The sequence below is a fragment of the Mustela nivalis genome, assembly GCF_964662115.1.
Source record: "Mustela nivalis genome assembly, chromosome: 6".
In the NCBI taxonomy this organism is placed as follows: Eukaryota; Metazoa; Chordata; class Mammalia; order Carnivora; family Mustelidae; genus Mustela; species Mustela nivalis.
Genome location: NC_139025.1, coordinates 119,082,494 through 119,102,373, shown reverse-complemented (window position 1 = coordinate 119,102,373; position 19,880 = coordinate 119,082,494). Strand labels below are relative to the sequence as shown.

Here is a 19,880-nt window from a genome sequence, read left to right as displayed (position 1 = left end):
TGGTCCCTTTATCAGGAAAACAAAAGCCTTCCCTAAAGTCAATAGACTTGTCTTCAGGATCACTGGCAAAATGGAATAGGATTGTCATGACTGGCTTTAACCAAGGTTTTTTTACTTAAAGCTGGTTACACCATGGTCCCTAAGAAAATTACAGTGAGCAACACAGAATGGGTATTAGTAAGGTCACTAAGAATAACTGCCACACATAGATATTTATAGATATAAGAGAACATTTGACACGTAGAAACCAATCTCTATTTGGTGAAATTTCAGGCAATATAACAGAAGGGGGAAAAGCCCCCCAGGCAGTGCTACAAAAGTACATTTTAGGTCAAGAGATCCCTACTCATCCTACCTCGGAGTTCCATCCCTGGAATTAGCACCCTTTAGCAATTCCTGCTTTTCACAGACTTTCTCTTCCTTCATTTCTGAACCCACAGATTCTCTAAATACCCATGTTTATTAACAACTGTTTCTATGGCAGCAGAGCCCCTGGTGGGGGGGGACAGGGATGGAGGCTATTTATAAGTTAAGGATTGCCAGTTCATGCCAATTGCAGCTATCATTGATGATATCCTTGAGGAATTTCTGAAAGAGACAAATAGTGGGGGGGGGGGGACATGAGATATTTATGTTGCCTGTTGTTCACCAAGAAACCTCTTGATTATAATTTGATTTCCCATCAAGGCCCACAACCTGAAAGAAAATACATTGATCCTCCTGGTCTGACTGGTTTATGTGACAGTTTTATCTCATTGTAAATTAATAAACTTGCATTCTGGCTTTACATATTTGGCTGATGAGATTGTTAGATTAATTTAATCCTCTCTGGGACACTTAATGACCAGACCAGGTTTCTAAGACCACAAAACTGAGTCAAATCCTGGTTAATTCACTAAGGTTATACCACTCAATGTAGTCTTTTGAATTACAGCAACTGGCCTGGCCAAGGCAAGAGCCCTTCACATCACTAAGTATATCAGCACGAACTTGTCTAAGACATAGAGAAGCAATACGTCAATTTTCAATCTAAGGAGCAGTGCACAAAAGCCACTTTGACTGAAACTCTGCCACCTATCAATATACTCAAATCACCAACAGATCAAGAATAATAGTTTCCAGGCAACCCAGAACTCACAATTTTTATACATAAAAAGGTATACATAGTTTGGGGTGGGGGTAAAAGCATGGGCTCTAGAGCCAGAAAGATGGAATGCAAATCCCTGTTCCACACTGGAAAGAAATTTCCACCACAGAGTAAGTGTGTGACATTGGATAAAAAATCTTTGCATCCAGCTTCCTCACCTATACAAGAGAGCTTGGGACAGAATAATAGTGCCTACTTCAAAGAGTTTTCTGAATAGAATGTCAATCTATACACGTAAAGCACCTGGCCATAAGAAGCCCTCAACAAATGTTAGCTATCCTTACTCTTAACAGGAAAACCTAACTGGTTTTCCTTTTAAGGTTACATTTTTGCAAATAGGAAATGAATGGATAATAAAGATTCATTTTTATATGTAAAATACAAAATAACACAAATTCCCCAAATTAATAATTCATCAAGAGTCACAGTTTTGAAGTCGGCTGGTGAGTAATTTATTTATTTTTTTTAAGATTTTATTTATTTATTTGACAGAGAGAAATCACAAGTAGATGGAGAGGCAGGCAAGAGAGAGAGGGGGGAAGCAGGCTCCCTGCTGAGCAGAGAGCCCGATGCGGGACTCGATCCCAGGACCCTGAGATCATGACCTGAGCCAAAGGCAGCGGCTTAACCCACTGAGCCACCCAGGCGCCCCATGGTGAGTGATTTAAAGAACTCTTTGAAGCTACTGCCACATGGCAATAGCAAACTCTGCGTTCTTTACTGCCAAGAATAGTCTTAAATTATGAAGGTCTGCTACAAAATGCTACTGCTCTACACAGAGATGTAAAGAAGTTAAAGATAATTTCTTCCCAAACTTACTGACCCCTTAGTGTCGTCCCTGGCACCCTGGTCTTCCTAGAGTTATCCTGTGTCCTTGAATACCAGACACTCTACAATCAACATCCAGATTTAAGGCTCTGAACACTGTCCTAGGAAAACTTTTCTTGAAATAAAGGGTCAGTCAGACTGGTGACTTTTCACATATATGTGCCCTTTCTTAGTCCTGCTTTTCTCCCTCTTTGATGACTTCCCATTCAGTTTTCCCTATATTCACCTATGATCCTCTGTGCTGTTTCTTATATTCCACATGAGTGAAACTATATAATCGTCTTTCTCTGACTGACTTACTTTGCTCAGCATAATGCCCTGCAGTTCTTTTTTTTTAATTAAATTTTTTAAACAACTTTATTTATTTAACAGAGAGACACACAGTAAGAGAAGGAACATAAGCAGGGAGAGTGGGAGAGGAAGAAGCAGGCTTCCCAATGAGCAGGGAGCTTGATGCAGGGCTCAATCCCAGCACCCTGAGAACATGACCTGAGCTGAAGGCAGATGCTTAATGACTGAGCCACTGAGGCAACCCGTGCCCTCCAGTCCTATCCATGTTGATGTAAATGGTAAATAGTCATCTTTTCTGGTGGCTGAGTAATATTCCATTGTGTGTGTGTGTCTGTACGTAAACCACATCTTTATCCATTTACCTGTTGATGGACATCTTGGCTCTTTCCACAGTTTGGCTATTGTGGACATTGTTACTATAAATGTTTTGGTACAGTGCCCCTTTGGATCACTACATTGATATCTTTGGGGTAAACACCCAGCACAATTGCTGGGTCATAGGGTAGCTCTATTTTTAACTTCTTGAGGAACCTCTATACTGTTTTCCAGAGTAGCTGTACCAGTTTGCATTCCCACCAACAATTTAAGAGAGTTCCCCTTTCTGGGGAGCCTGGGTGGCTCAGTGGGTTAAGCCTCTGCCTTCTGCTCAGGTCATGGTCTCAGGGTTCTGGGATTGAGCCCTGCATTGGGCTCTCTGCTCAGCGGGGAGCCGGCTTCCGGCTTCTCCCCTCTCTCTCTGCCTGCCTCTCTGGCTACTTGTGATCTCTGTCTGTCAAATAATAAACAAAATCTTAAAAAAGAGAGAGAGAGAGAGTTCTCCTTTCTCCCCATCCTCTCCAACATTTGTTGTTTCCTACCTTGTTAAATCTTTGCCATTCTGACTGGTGTGAGGTGGTATCTCATTGTAGTTTTGAAAATCTTTGATTTTTCTAATGTAAAATCATCCTGCTGCATTTTTCCTCTGGATATAGGAAAAGGACAGGCAGCATTCTTAGTATGACAATATTTTACCTACATGAAAAGTATTATCACCCCTTACCCTTTGCTTTTCCAAGCTCAACAACTTGGACTATTTTCCAGACTCTGACTAGTTTCCAAAACTTTAACCTTCATTAGCCCTATTCATATTGTTTTTAAATCATGAAGACCAAACTTAAATTTAACCATTTTACAGAATTTTGTTATTTTTAATGTTTGTATGGTTCTACCAACTTCTCAAATATTAAAATTGAGACCCAAGCTTCTATAAATTAATACTTACAGAACTTTATATACTGTGGAGTCTACCTTATTGTCTCTTAGTTAAATTAAACCCATGATCTATGGTTATAGTTGACAAATTACAGCTACATGTGTGGCACCAAAACATTAGAAAGAATGAATCAACACTTACCTGATTTGTCATTGAGTAAAAGTTTTTTTCTACTAAATTGCAGAGTAGAGAAGAAACTGTCTCTCACTTTATAATTCACGTCTATTTCCTCTGCTTTGATAGAAATCATGGCAGCCATAAAGAAAAATAAAAATGGAAAATAGTTTACATAACAATTTTAGGAGCACATGAAGAGAAGGAAAGAAGAATGTTTATAAATTTCATATGAGATTTTTCTTTTACTTGGTGATACTCCTGAGGACTTCATAAGCAGCAGAAATCTTAGTTAATATATTTAATCCCCCCCCCAACTTTTTTTTTCCTCCAGGAAAACAACTTACTGTTAAATACTGGGCTAAAAGTTGGATTAAGAAGGAAACGGAATTCTATTAAAAGAGTACTGGGTTGCCTAGGTGGCTCAGTTGGTTAAGCATCTCACTCTTGAATTCAGCTCTGGTCATCATCTCTGGGTTGTAGAATTGAGCCCTATGAGGGGCTCATGCTCAGCACAGAGTCTGATAATTCCTCTGCCTCCTCCCTCCACTCACATGCTCTCCCTCTCTCTCCCTCCCTGAAAAGTGGGAAAAAAAGATATATATATAGAGAGAGAGTACTGAATGGAGGAGGAGAATGCCCTTTAAAGCAGGGAGTTTGGATGGGTGGATGGATGACAAGGAATTATATTTCTTTTTTTTTATAAAAATATATATAAATATTATATATATATATATTTTTATAAAAAAGAAATTTAATTAAAATTTATTTTGGGGGACACCTGAGTGGCTCAATCAGTTTGCCTTCAGCTCAGGTCATGATCCTGGGGTCCTGGGGTGGAGCCCCTCGTGGGGCACCCGCTCAGCAGGAAGTCTGCTTCTCCCTCTCCCTCTGACTTGCCCCCCTGCTCCCCTGCTCATGTTCTCACTTGCTGTCTCTCAAATGAATAAAAAATCTCTTTTTAAAAAGTTTCTTTGTGGGGCACCTTGGTGATGTAGTTGGTTCAACATTGGACACTTGGTCTTGGCTCATGATCTCAGGATCCTGAAATAGGGCCCAGCACCTCAGGCTCCATACCCAGTGGGGAGTCTTTCCTCTCTCCCTCAGCTCCCTCACATCTCTCCCTTTCTCTCAAATAAATAATCTTTTTTTAAAAGGTTATTTTTTATATTATGTGTCTACTAAGAAAAAATATTATGGATACAGAGTTAATAAGCACTGTCATTTCAATAAGGTGATAACGGTCATGAGAAAGGAGGAAAAGTGGTATACACTATGACCTATCTTCACCTTTAATAGTTCATTTCCCCCAAAGAGCTTTACCTTACATGGCACTGAGAAGGTCAAAGCAGTGGCTCACAACACCTAAATTACATAAAAGTAGCATATATGATTAATAGTTTTTATATCAAGCCAATTTTTGGAATGTACAATCAATCCCAAAGACATTTATGGTCTTTCTGTAGTCAAAGAAATAATGAACATAAAAGGTTAAATAGTAGTATAATTTTGCAACTGCAAAACATCAGAAATTTAAATTCAATTTAGTCTATTGGATAAATGAAAAATCAAATTTTCTTTTTTTACATAAAAATAATCCTAGAATCATCAAAATTTGTAACTAGAAAGAAATTCAGAGGACTTCTAGGTGGAGTAAGTTCAATTCTCTCTAAATAAGGACATTCACCTAATTGCCTTATTCAAAGTTACAGAATAAATTAATGATGGAACTCTAAAATCCAACATGCTTTTCTCACTGCAAAATGATTTCTCAAACTCACGGAGGCACAGTAGGTGTATATATGTGAGTCATTGAGACACTGGGGTTGAACCTGTGCTCTCTGAATCAGAGTAAATCCTGATTCCTCCACTTATTAGCTGTATGAGCTTAAACAAGTTACTTAATTTCTTTGTGTTTCAGTTCTTTCTCTATAAAATGAGGTAACTCTACCTTCCCATTAAGGTTGTTCATACAAAATTAATACATATAAAGCACACAGAATGGTATCTGAGACATAATATTTAATAAATGTCAGCAACGACTAGGATTCCATAGACATGTGCTTGCTAATTTATAAAATAGCCCAATTTTACTAGAATTTGAATATTGGATCATTTTCATGTTTAAAAAATGAATGTATGTGTATATAGATATAGATATATTCAATGCTATTGCATTTCAGCCCATGAATTATGTAGCCAAAAGTACAATTTCCTCATGAAGGACAAGTAAAATTCTAAATATTAAGCTTACAGTAAAGCTCACTTAATTTAAATACCATTCACTTTGTGAACATTTTAGCCCAGTGGTATATTCAGAATATGACACAGAGAGGGGTAGCATTTTTAATGCCCCTTCCCCCATGTGACAAAATTTCAAGTAATGATCATGAATTGAAACAAATAATAATAGCCAGGATAGAAGGCTGTGAAAATTCTTTTTTATCTTTAGATTTATTTTTTGAGAGCAAGAGTGAATGAGCAAGCTCTCGAGCGGGAGGAAGGGCGGAGGGAGGGAACGTCAGGGGGATTCCACGCTGAATGTGGAGACCAATTCCGGGCTTGATCTCACAACTCTGAGGTCATGACCTAAGCCAAAATCAAGAGTTAGACACTTAGCCAATTAAGCCACCCAGGCGCCCCCAGATTGTGAAAATTCTTTTATTCAACTCCATCTATATGCCAATATAAAATAAATATTACAGTACCAAAAAAAAAAAAAAAGAGTAGTGGAATTAATGTTTTTGAAGAAAGGAAAAACTTAAACCTACATATTGGTCTGTTGAAGTGGTAAATAAAAACAATATACTTCCTATTCTCTTGATTTGTTCTTCAATTTTGAAGCAAATATTTACAAAAAGAATAAATTTCAATGTTAAAAATATTTGATTCAGTTCTTTAAAAGAATAGTTTCACTAATGAACTAAAATTTGTACTTACCAACCAGAAAAAATACATCTCAAAGTTTGCACTTTGTCTCACTCTTACATTTTTCACAGAAATGAAAACTCTTGAAAGTTTTAAGGTCACATACAATAACAACACTGAAGTAATCAGGTTCTGTTTCTTCATCCTTACAAGCACAATGTTACCACTATTTATTAATAATAAAGAATTATTTAAGTGAGGGAAATGGACCAAAGGAGGACATGAACTATGCCCAAAGCTCTGAATTATCCTGAATTTTTATGAATTTACTTAGGAAAATACCCATATTGAAGAGTCTATATTTAATTAAGGCCAACTGTATAATGGGGAGTTCTCTGAATTAACTTCCATGCAGAATATATTTATTAAATGATAATTAAAATATGCTAATTTAAGGTTACATATACATTATTAAAACTTAACAATAACTACAGAAATTGTTTAGAACTTAGTTTTTTTTTAATCACCAGTGCTGCTTGGGATTTCTTTTTTTTTTTTTTTTTTAAGATTTTATTTATTTATTTGTCAGAGAGAGAGAGAGTGAGAGCGAGCACAGGCAGACGAGTGGAAGGCAGAGGCAGAGGGAGAAGCAGGCTCCCTGCGGAGCAAGGAGCCTGATGTGGGACTCGATCCCAGGACGCTGGGATCATGACCTGAGCCGAAGGCAGCTGCTTAACCAACTGAGCCACCCAGGCGTCCCTGCTTGGGATTTCTGATACATAAAACTACCAGTAATATGGGGCCCCTGGGTGGCTCCATTGTTGGGCATCTGCCTTCAGCTCAGGTCATGATCCCAGGGTCCTGGGATCCAGCCCCACATCGGGCTCTCTGCTCAGTGGGAAGCCTGCTTCTCTATCTCCCACTCCCCTGTTAATGTTCCCTCTTTTGCTGTATCTCTATCAAATAAATAAATAAAATCTTAAAAAAAAAAACTACAAGTAATAAAAAGCACAGAGACTTTGGGTGGGTTTATTACCATTTAAATTTTCTAAGGACAGGGACACGTGGGTGGCTCAGTTGGTTAAGCGGCTGCCTTCGGCTCAGGTCATGATCCCAGCATCCTGGGATTGAGTCCCACATGGGGCTCCTTGCTCAGCAGGAAGCCTGCTTCTCCCTCTGCCTCTGCCTGCCTCTCTGTCTGCCTGTGCTCACTCTCTCTGACAAATAAATAAATATAAATAAAAATAAAATAAATTTTCTAAGGACACTGAGAATTATTATTATCTACACTCAATGATGTTCTTATTGTCCCATTCTTGGTATTTCGCTGCTCAGAGTGAAATCTGTCATTGAAGTACCATCTGTAAAGATGAGTTTGTTGCCTTAAGTATATTTAACCTACTTCAAGAAAAACTTTTTAACATGCATATTAACTGAGGACCTACTGAGTACATGGTAGTATGCTTTATGTTTTACCCACACAGATTGTATGCACATGAACTTGGCTAACTTAAAGTCAATCATATTTACTCATTAAAGCCATTTCAGCAGGATTTTTAAAAAGATTTTATTTATTCATTTTAGAGAGAGAGAGAGAGCATGAGCTCCAGAGTGGGGAGAAATAGAGGGAGAGGGACCACCAAACTGCTAAGCCTGACACAGGACGTAATCCCACAACCCTGAGATCATGACCTGAGCTGAAATCAAGAGTCAGCCACTCAACCAACTGAGCCATACAGATGCCCCTCAGCAGGACTTTTTAAAAGCTGTTTTGTTAGCACTTATCGTGTGTATATATGTAAATGTTTAAATAAGAATGACACAAAGTCATGCATATTCTATTTTTCAGGATTCTCACTAACCCAGATTGGCCTTCTCCCTGTGTGTTCTAGGTAAATAAGATTGTATTCTAAATCAACACTTAGAAAAGTTTTTAAAATATTAACAGATACATAAACATTAACAATTTAAGATCTCTTGCTATTAAATTTCACAAATAATGTGGGTGTCAGATTCATATGTTCTATTTTTACAAGCAACAACCTCAAGAGAACAAATTTTAACTCTGATATCAATCTTTTTCAGACATTCACAAGATCCATATAATCTCAAATCTGCCCTCTCATAATCTTGTAGCTACACACATGCACAAATTTTATGATTATGTGATGCTGGTACTCTTGAAAAGACTTTTTAACTTAAGAAAATCTGGGATGCCTGCTGGCTCAGTTGTTAGAGCATACGACTCTTGATCTTGGGGTTATGAGTTCAAATCGCACATTGGGTGTAGAGTTCACTTAAAAAAAAATCTGACTTACCTCAAAAGATGTTTTGGAGTGGGATATGATGCCAACGACAGCCACGTTAGAAGTAGGTATATCTGGCAAGAAAGTGACATAAAAGGCTTAAACCCAGTTAATTTCTTCCACTCCTGCTTTATATTTTTTCTATTGCTGTGGAATAGCAATTTTCCTATTGCATGGAACTTCCTCACCCACAAAATTCCCTCTGGTTAGTCACCTGGTCTTCAGAAACAGTACCTGCTCTGTTTATAACTCCAGTATTCCCCCAACCTCTCCTATTGATAAAAATCCTGGGGCAGTTAAAAATAAAAATGCCACTTTCCTATAGATTCAATTTTAATTTGCTTGAGGTAAGGCTCTAGAATCTTATTTTAAAAGAGTCCCTCAATGTGGTTTTAATTTGAATCTCCCTGATGGCTAGTGATGATGAACATTTTTTCATGTCTCTGATAGCCATTTGTATGTCTTTATTGGAGAAGTGTCTGTTCATATCTTCTGCCCATTTTTTGATATGATTGTCTGTTTTGTGTGTGTTGAGTTTGAGGAGTTCATTATAGATCCTGGATATCAACCTTTTGTCTGTACTGTCATTTGCAAATATCTTCTCCCATTCCGTGGGTTGCCTCTTTGTTTTTTTTACTGTTTCCTTTGCTCTGCAGAAGCTTTTGATTTTGATGAAGTCCCAAAAGTTTATTTACACTTTTGTTTCCTTCGCCTTTGGAGACATATCTTGAAAGAAGTTGCTGTGGCTGATATCGAAGAGAATACTGCCTATGTTCTCCTCTAGGATTCTGATGGATTCCTGTCTCACGCTGAGGGACTATGGACTCTGAAAAACAATCTGAGGGGTTTGAAGTGGCAGGGGAGGTGAGGGTGGGAGGTTGGGGTACCAGGTGGTGGGTATTATAGAGGGCACGGATTGCATGGAACACTGGGTGTGGTGAAAAATAATAAATACTGTTATGCTGAAAATAAATAAAAAATAAATTAAAATAAATTAAAAAATAAAAAAGAGTCCCCAAGTGATTCTTACAGGCAAGTTTAAGAACAAGCTAGAGGCCTGCCAGAGCTCTTCACAGTTCCTCTAAACTGATCAGCCTCAAGGGCTGGTCCTCCTCTGGGTGTCAGGGGTGTTTGAAAACAAGAGCAGGACCCGTTTGGAGAAAGCTGAATGCCACCCTATCTACCTCTGTTTTCAATACCCTAAATTTACCTAATTTAAATTTAATTTTGAGTACGTGTTGTGAAGTAGAATACCACTAGGGGGCAGCATAGAGATGACAAATTATACACGTTGGGTTTGTTTTTTTTTAACTTCACCATATAAAATGGTCACATGTACATTTTAGGGGAACTCGGACCACCCAAAAAAAAAGGGGGGGTGGGGCTTTACACTTAGAAGATACTGGTAGGGGCTCCTGGGTGGCTCAGTGGGTTAAAGCCTCTGCTTTTGGCTCAGATTATGGTCTCAGGGTCCTGGGATCAAGCCCTGCATCGGGCTCTCTGCTCAGCAGGGAGCCTGCTTGCTCCTCTCTCTCTCTCTCTGCCTGCCTCTCTGCCTACTTGTGATCTCTGTCAAATAAATAAATAAAATCTTTTAAAAAAAAGAAAAAGAAGAAGAAGAAGAAGAAGAAGAAGAAGATGATGATGATGATACAGGTAAAAGATGTTCCACATAATTTCAATGTATTTTTTTCTCTCACTGGCTGTCTTTACTGCAACCATTGTAGACAAAAAAGTTCCCCTGAAGTAGCATTGCTCATGGAACCAAAAATGGTATTGGACTACAAAGACTCCAGGTAAACCATAGTGATCTTCCAGTTCGTATGTAGTTTCCACTAGCATTGGAACTGGGTGCTTTTCAATGGTGTTATCAACACTTTAGAGTTCTCTAAGTGGGGTAAAAGACAGTGGATAACAGTGTGATCCAACTTTGCCAAGGCTTTTTGTTTTTGTTTTTATTTTTACACTTTCTTAAAAAGTAATATTTTATTTATTTATTTATTTATTTGGCAGAGAGAGAGAGAGAGAGAGAGAGCGAGCTCAAGTAGGCAGAAGGAGAGGGAAAGCAGGCCCTCCGTAGAGCAGGGAGTCCAATGTGGGATTCAATCCCAAAGGGAGATGCTTAACTGACTGAGCCACCCAGGCACTCCGCTTTTTTCAAGTATAACTGAAATGTTGCCAACACTTGTCAGAAAATTATACTCCCCCCACACACCCATGTCATCCATAATCCCAAATTTTCTTGACCCATCCAATCACTTTTTCCCTTCCAGTCCACATTTCTTCCGTCTGGAAATGTTAAAGAAAGATCCTCTAGCAACCCAGGTAGCTTCTACAAAGATCACTTCCAAGGGCTTTTCTCCCTCTGAAATTCCACCATTAGCATAAGGAAGCACTGAAATCTGAGGGATGACCTGAAGAAAGTTAACCTATTCCCAGCTTGTCAAATTAGATATGCACGCCCTACTTAAGATATTTCTTGGTCTCAGAAAAGCATGATCCAGGCTCTGGGGCAATTCCATGACTTAGGTTTGGAAGTTTTTCAATTCCACAATTTCCACCTTTTAGCTAGAAAAGCAGAAGGGGAGGAGGAGGCAAGAATGACAAACAGGGGCTCCAGCGTGGCTCAGTCCTTAAGCATCTGCCTTCCAGCTCAAGTCATGACCCCAGGGCCCTGGGATCCAGTCCCCCATCCCTGGCTCCGCAGGGAGTCTACTTCTCCCTCTCCCTGCTTGCTTTCCCTGCTATGCTCTCACTCTCTGTCAAATAAAATCCTGGGGCACCTGGGTGGCTCAGTCCATTACCCAGCTGCCTTCAGCTCAGGTCATGATCTCCCAGGGTCCTGGGATAGAGCCTCACATCAGGCTCCCTGCTCAGTCGGGAGCCTGCTGCTCCCCAGCCTGCCATTCCCCCTGCTTGTACCTGGTCTCTTCTCTCTCCCTCTCGTTTCCCCTTTGCTCTTTCTGTGTTAAATAAATAAGTAAAATCTTTTAAAAATTCAGTAAATACAAATAAATAAATAAAATCTTAGAAAAGAATGACTAAAACATTCCTGGGAGGCCAAATGGGCCTAAGCAAAAACCAAATACCTTCAGAAGAGGTAGGAGAACTGGAAATCCAGTTTCTCTGCAGAGCCAGAGGCTACACTGGGCTGTGTTCTAGAAAGGAGCGTTTCCAAACTTTTCAAATACCTTAACAAAAATGTCAGGACCCCACGGCTGTATTTTCAGCATGAACGGGTGGAGACTGAAAATAAAAGCTAGGAGTTCAGAAACTGCCTGAGTGACCGTGTTCCACTACTCACGGCAGTACTTGCAGACATTAGAGTTGTACATATACATGTGTGAAGACTCTTCAAACCTGCAGAGAATATTTGTGGGTACGTCCAGAATCCTCACCCACTCCACTGACCCCACCTGCTAACCCAGACACACGGTGCTATAACAGACACTCTCAGAGAGGCTGATACCATCGCCAAGGGGAGAGATCTTACTACTCGTATAAAGCACAACCACACATAACGTCCATAAACAGCTATACAGTTTATCCCTGATATCTGAACCTCACAGCGGTGGGAGGGGAAGGAGGTGAAGGGGCGGCGGTGATTCGTGACCAAAATGTCGGAAAAGCTCTCCTAAGAGGCCGATCACGGAAGGTGGGGGGAAGGTGGGGAAACACTGTCCTGCAGGGGTCCTGGGCTGAGACTATTCATCAAATGAAGGTCCTGAGAGGCATTTTCCTCCCAAGACAGCACACGGAGGGTCAGTGGTCTCGGATTCTGTCAAGATCTGGGCCAGACAGCGGTGTTTCCCTGCCATTCGCTGCCTCAAAGGATGCCCTGTGCCGACCTAAGGAAAAACTGGCGAAGAGCTCTGCAAACTGCCAAGCCCGGCACCAAAGCCAGAGGAGGCTTCTTTGCCGGCAACTGTAGGAAACCCTAGCGGGACCCTTTGGGCCTCCGCACTTGTTGCTTCCCCGGGGCGCCCGTCCACCTTCACCTCACACCTTCTCTTCGTGAAACCCTTCTCTTCACAGGAGCACACGCGGGCCCCCTGACTGGGCCGCGCGAACCCCTCACCCACGCCATGACGCGGGCGCGCCGTGTTGGAGCCCTGCTGGCGGCGCAGCCTCCGACCCCTGCCCGGCTCCCGCGGCCAGTCGGACCAGCCCAAGCCGCGGTTTCCTAGACAGCCGCGCCGCGGCTGGGTAGCCGCCACAGTAAGCACTCGCCGGTGAACCGCGTTAGGCAAGGGCGCAGGCGCCGACCGGCGAGCTGCTGGAGCGAGGCCGCGCACGCGCGCCCCCGAGCGCGGTGGGCGGAGGAGCCCAGGGAGCGGCAGAGCCGCGAGGGGGCGGGGGGAGGGGGGACCGGACAGGGGAGCCCCGGGAGCGCGAGCTGCAACCGGCGCCAATGCAGAGCCTAGCGAATCCCGAGCCCAGGCAGCAGGTATGTGTCTTCGAAGCCGGCCGTGGCCAGGGCTTCCCCTCCTCTATGTCGGGGTCCTGTGGCCAGGGCGGGGGTGGGGGCCGGTCAAGGTTTGCAGGGTGCGCGTCCGGGAGGGCTAGTATCTTACCACTGACCTTCATCCTGGCTTGCTGAGGGAAGCAGGAGGAGGGTGTGTGGGGAAATCCAGGGCTTCAGCTCCAGCCTGGGGAATCTGCTTCTTGTCACATGCTTCTTATTTATTTTTGCAAACTGCTCTGGTTGGGGTCCAGCTGCAGATGCTTTAGCTCCCGTTCTTTGCCTCCGTGTGCCATCTTGCATTTATTAATAAAACATGCAAGCTGGGGTGTGGAGGGGGGAGGTGGATTGCTGCTGGGGGGAATCCCATTGCAGTATGGGTTGAGTGGCGCCTATTTTCAGTGTTCAGGCACGGTACTGAGGTGGAAATTCCACACCCTGGGCATTTGTGGCTTGCTTGGTCGTGAGCACTTACTAGTGGGCTTCCCTCATTTGTCTGGAGGCGCTACAGCGGCAGGTTGGGCTGTCAAGAAAGCATGGTGGGCATTCAGTATCAGGCCAGAATCCCCTTCAGGGGACAGGTGCACACAGTACCCTGCTTGCTAACTTGCCAAGGACGCTTAAACCCAGAACATCGTTTCCGTGATTACTGAGAAGAGGCCTTGAACAGAATCCTCCAGACTTGCATACTCAAACTCGTTAAGGTTTTGCATCTGAAGAGGACTAAAGCTTGCCACCTGTTGGAAGTCAGACCCCATGAAATCCTCCATAATCTAGCCCACCAATCCCTGTTTCAGTCACTAATACATAGCAATAGGCCCATCCTGGTTCTTCCTATCTTCTTTAATATTGCTTGTCATTTCTTTTAAAATTTAATCCATGATTTTATGTTCCATATGTTATAAATTACATTATTTGTATAACATCAACAAAATTTGTATAACATTGTATCGAAAAGACTGAATTTCTTTTCAGTGTCCCGGTTAACCGATTTCCTAGCTTTTCACCTTGCTTCAAGCAGCAGTCCAAAAAAAAGTGGAATATATGTAACTGATTACCTTTCTCTGCCCCCCCCCAACCATGCCATGGTAAGAAGTACAAGCTGGAAGCATAAAATGGAAATGTGTATCACAAAACATTGGGGTATGGCGGCAGAACTAAGTGCTTGTAAACTATAGTCAGTGTGCCACATCTAATCATGAGGACACATTGTTGAATGCTCATATGTGCCAGGTACGGAGCTAAAGGGTACTTGTGCATGATCTCGTTTAATCTTCACAACAAACCTATTATCTCCATGTTGAAGGTGAGGAAGGTGAGACTAAGAAAGGTCAGCTAACTTGCCCAAGGTCACACAGCCCAAATCAGAATAAGGATGCAAACTCAAGTGTATCTGATTGCTGGGGGTGGAGGGGCATTGGGAGGAAACTTTACCCCTGGTGCTGCCCCTGCATCTATACAGTAATTAAGATCAAGTTTCTGCATAAACATACATGCTTGGATCTGATTTTCCATTTCATAGATTCCACATCCCTCTTTGTGGATTTTTAGAAACGGAATCGGCTGTTTTAGAATGGGTCTGTATGGAATTTTTTGAGGTGGCACTGAGCCTATAAAAAATGGTGTCCTAGACACGTTTCCATTTAACTTTCTCAAACAAGCAATTAAGCTAAAAAAAAAGTTGTTTCCCTTCAGATTTAAATTCATAAAATGTATGTGCATCAGATAGAATGAGTCACTCATGTTTTTCATTCTTGCATCCCACTCCAGTCTTCTTGCCACCTTGCACACTGGCTTCTGGTGTCAGTGCCAGTCATTAAAAACAACATTGTCTAACACACTCCTGTGTGAGTGCCTTGATGGGGTGAAGGAATGCAGACCAGTCATGGCCCATAATCCAGTCTCTATGATAGTAGCAATTATTCACTTGAAAATCTTGTAATCCATGCATTCAACTATGGATGTCTACTTCATCTTGTTCTACAAGTGCACTATCATAATACAAATATTGGATTTTGCTCCACATTCCAGTAGTTCTCATAAACTTAGAAATTGCTACAGTTGCATCTTCAATGGAAAATCCACTCAATGGGGCTACAGACTTTTGTATTCAGGACATGTATTTATAATGGTCTCCCATCCAAGTACTAACCAGGCCCGACCCTGCTTAGCTTCCGAGATCAGACGAGATCAGGGTGGTATGGCCGTAGACAGGACATGTATTTATAATGGTAGTGAGAAAGGTAAAGGTAGATATAAGGGATTACTTGAAATATCCCATGGAAATTAATAGCTTTGAATTATAAATTGATGGCTAATATTAAGTAGGAAATATAAGACTCTCTTATAAATTCTGTAAGCTCTGTTCCCCCCCCCCCTTGGGCAATACAACTGGTTTTAGAACACCATGATCTTACTTTTTTCATTATACTTTGTTGTGTTGACAGTAAAGCAATTTACATAGCCATTTTGCCTCATGGAAAACACTGGGTTTTAGAAAAGCATATTCCCCAGTGCTTATAGAAATGCTGAGATGGAGTCTTTCCACCCTGAGGATTTCCAGTCTATGATCAGATAAACTCAAGAGGAGTCCTGATGTTACTGGTGAAACAGCAGAAAGCAGAGAGAGGTATTGCTTGATTTCTGGACAGGATCTCGGTTGTCCAACGTAGACCATCACTATTTTCTTCAGTCAGAAATCTCTTAGTTAAAAAGCATCCAAGAAGTAGAAGTCTACTCTATTCCATTCAAGCAAAATTGTATTTAATGCAAAGCTGAGTATCCTTTTGGGTGCAATGGTCAATATGAGGCATGTAAAAATGTTTCTGGACTACATTTTTTTTTTCCTTGAATCATATATCTAAACTGGGGAAAGCCGTATGATCAACTATGGATGCTGAAGCATTATTTTTTCCCCTCACCAACTGTCTTTTGGGGTTTTTTTGGAAGTGAGGAAAACAACTGAAATTTTTCCAGGAAATGGGTAGTATGCATTGCAACGAATGATTGTAATGCACATTTTAATGCATCCTTGAGTAAGACACTGGGAACTGGCTTATGTATCTCTCTTTGACCAACCTCGTTAACTACTTAGTTGTGAAATGTGTTTTTGTTATAGTATGCTTAACTTAGTATTCTTTAAAAAGAGATGTGTTTTTTTTCCAGTGTCAGCAATCTTGAATCATAAAAGTTCAGTCAGCTTAATTCAAGATACTTTATTTTCATGGGTCTCTTTTTCTTTCCTTAGTGGCAGCCATTGCAAGAGTTTTAATTTTATTAAGAAAATTGTTCACAATCCATGAGTTAATCCATCCCCTTTCCAACTGGGACCAGAGTTCACAGTTGCTGGCCAGGCACACTCCCATAGGACCTTCATCTGTGAACCCTGTAACTCCCTTTGGCCTTATTTGCACCCAGTTTCCCCACAAAGAAGGTGTAAGGATTCCTAAAGTCAGGTCCCATGAGACAGGCCTTGCTTGGGTAAGTGAGGTAGAATAGTGGCTACTTGATACTGATCTAGGAGGATCAAGGAATCACTTCTCCTGCAGCAACACTAGCCTATATTGTGATTTCTACTTGTAAAGATAAGTGTGTACCCGTTGTAAAATGCTTAAGCATTACATAAATATAGAAGGTAGGAAGTCCATGGCTAGAATCATTAGTCATCTTAATAGCAATAGTCAGTAAATAATTTGCTGTGAAGTTTATATTTTTTTAAGCTTTAATATCTTTTTTTAAAGATTTTATTTATTTATTTGTCAGAGAGAGAGAGAGAGCGTGCACACAGGCAGAGTGGCAGGCAGAGGCAGAGGGAGAAGCAGGCTCCCTGCTGAGCATGGAGCCTGATGTGGGACTTGATCCCAGGACAATGGGATCATGACCCGAGCCGAAGGCAACCACTTAACCAACGGAGCCACCCAGGTGTCCCTGAAGTCTGTATTTTTTAATGTGGATACTGAGTTGTTACTGTTTGCCAATAATACTATGTATGGATGATATGGTTTGCAGGGTTTTTTTCTTTTTCTTCCATAGGGTTATTTATCTTGCTCCCTTAGAGGCCCATGAATGGCATACACTTTATTCAGCCACAGTAGGAACTAGATGAGAGGAGCCTTGTAACCAGGGGAAGAGGCAAGGGACTAATGTGTGGTGGGTAGGAACTGGGCATGATCCATGTTCCGTGATAGGTGTTTTTACATTCTGTATCTCATTTAACCCTTTGCAATTACCCTTCATGTTTAACTATGTATAGATGAGGAGAGACAGAGTCCAAGGCCCATGAGATTTAAGACGCCAAGCTAAGATTCAAGCCCAGATCATTGTGGCTCAGATTCAGGGCTTTTTCTTTCAGAATGAAGAGCACACTGCCTCTGCCCTTCCACACTGACCTCCTAGCTGTTCCCCTGCCTCAGAGCCTTCACACTAGTGGTTTTCTCTCCTGGAATGCTCATCCCACAGACAACTGCTTTGTTTGCTCTCTTGAACCTCCTTTTGGCTTTGCTCAAAGTCTGACTACTCCTTTATAAAACTAAGCACTCTCCCAAAAGCATTCTTTGCCTTCCTCTCCACTTTGTTTTCATTCATAGTCCCTCTTCTAGTTTACCCTATAAGTTGGTTGTTTTATTTACTGTCTATCTTCCCAGAGAATGAATGCTCCATTTTGTCTCTTTTGTTCACTTCAGTCCAGAACCTTGATGTTGTGGAAAAGAACTGACAAGTCAGTTTTTAGCCTCCTACCCTCCTTGTTTTTGTTAGCCCTTACACTTCCCCATAGTGAGCAGTGAAGCTCTAAAATGCAAAGACTCTATGTGCGTGTTTGGGGGAATAACAGGTGAAGTAGAGAGGAATCAGGAGGGATCTTGTCTTAGATGAGTGTCAGGGAGAGAGAAACCTCCTCCCTGGTAGACAAAGGAGGATGGAAAGAAAGTCACCTGAGGGCTGAGGTGTGGCATAAGGCAGCTAAAAGTACATGGTGGGGAGAGGGGGTGGGAATGGCCAGGACCGAAGAGGAGACCTATTCAGGTTCCCCTGTATTTGGCATACATACTTTTGTTAAAGACATCCACAGGAGAAGACACCAGATTCCACCAACTTTCCTAGTGACCTACGTTACTAGAAAGGAAAAACAATCTATGGACATTCACACAGGTAGATTAATCACTGCACTACCAGCATCAAACTGTTGCACTTTTTAAAGATTAAATACCTGTTGGTATCTTTCCCGTTTAAGCCAGAGTGTGAGAGTTCATTGCCAAAGCACTTAGCTCGCGAGTCTGAGTTTTGGCAGGAAGCATGTTCCAACAGCATCACAGTCTGAGATTCTTTTGGCCCAAGCAGTCCCAGACTCCTGGTTACCTCGCATACATCTTTTGTTTGCAGGAGTTCTTGGGCCCAAGCAAAATGTTGGGTATGGGGGGAAGAATTCAGATTGAGAACATTTTAGAGTTGAGTACACTGGGGTGCTGGACGGAGTTCATGGTTATAGGATAATGTCAGTGAAACTGCTCCTCAGCCACAGGAAGCCCTCTGTCTCCTCCTCCTCACCTTCTCCTCAGTGGCCTTAATTGCTACCCTATGCAGTCTGAATTACCCGCTTGTGGAGAATTCCCCTTCCCAAAAAATGTAGCCTCCCTAAAACTGCTTTTGATTTGTCATGAAAAGTACTCAGTAGCTAGAGCAGGGGCTGATAACTCAGGTTCCCACAGCTGATTAAAGCAAAGAATTTTAATAAGTATTCTGCCCTTTGCAGCCCAGGTTTTGGGAAGTCCGGGCTGCAATCAGGCAGCTGTTCTCGGGATTTCTGTCTAAAACCATAACACACACATTGCTTTTGGCTGCTCTCTCTTGGCTCAGAACAGGTCTGAAATGAATTATTTCATCTGTGATTCCCTCATGGTCTCCTACCTTAGTTTCCAAACTGCCATCAGGCCCTGCCAATACAGTATATAAGGTCAAGAGGTCAAGTAACTTTCTCCATAACAATGCCCCTCAGACAGTTAAATCTTTGCATTGTACCTCAACTTGATGCAGTATTTTTAATGAATAATTTCGGTGACACTTGCTAATTCTCCTTTAACTATGCCTGCTGAAATGTGTTAGTCTTGCCCTTCCAAACAGAGAACAGGGTGAAATATATATAGTCTCTTAAGTAAAGAAAGTGTTCCACTGTTTGGGGGCATAGTCTCAAAAGAAAATGTTGGGAATTTCTCTCCCATCTCTTGCCTGTCCTTTCATTGTCCAGTTTCTTTCCTGGTGCTCTCTCTGCTGTCAGTCCTCCCATAATGTCCTACAAGGAACCACTGTCCCTACCCCTCTACTGAAACGGAACTCTTAAAGGTGACCCATGATTGCCTAATCACAGATCCAATGGCTGTTTCTCAGATTTCGTTCCTGATGGCTCAGCAACATCTGAGCCTATCGACTTCTTCTACTCCTTGAAATGCTCTATTGGCAGCACCCTCCCAAAGGTGTCTGGTCTATTCCTCTGCTTTCATCATTCCTATCCTATCGAGAGGCAGTCTGGAGAAGTGGTTAAGAGTGTGGACTCTGGCCTTTATGGGTTTGAATGCTGGCTCTTACTCTTGCTAACTGTGTGACTTGAGTTATTTAACC

At 41.7% G+C, this 19,880-nt stretch overlaps 1 long non-coding RNA gene across 1 annotated transcript; it reads right to left on the bottom strand.

Moving 5' to 3' along the window:
• Positions 1 to 232: 232 nt before the first annotated feature.
• Positions 233 to 13,468, bottom strand: LOC309867294. Its single transcript, XR_014313095.1, has 5 exons — positions 13,388 to 13,468; positions 8,819 to 8,880; positions 3,660 to 3,752; positions 3,124 to 3,227; positions 233 to 588 (listed from the first exon to the last, which is right to left on the bottom strand). It is a non-coding gene; the product is annotated as an uncharacterized lncRNA (long non-coding RNA).
• Between the last annotated feature and the right edge of the window lie 6,412 nt (positions 13,469 to 19,880).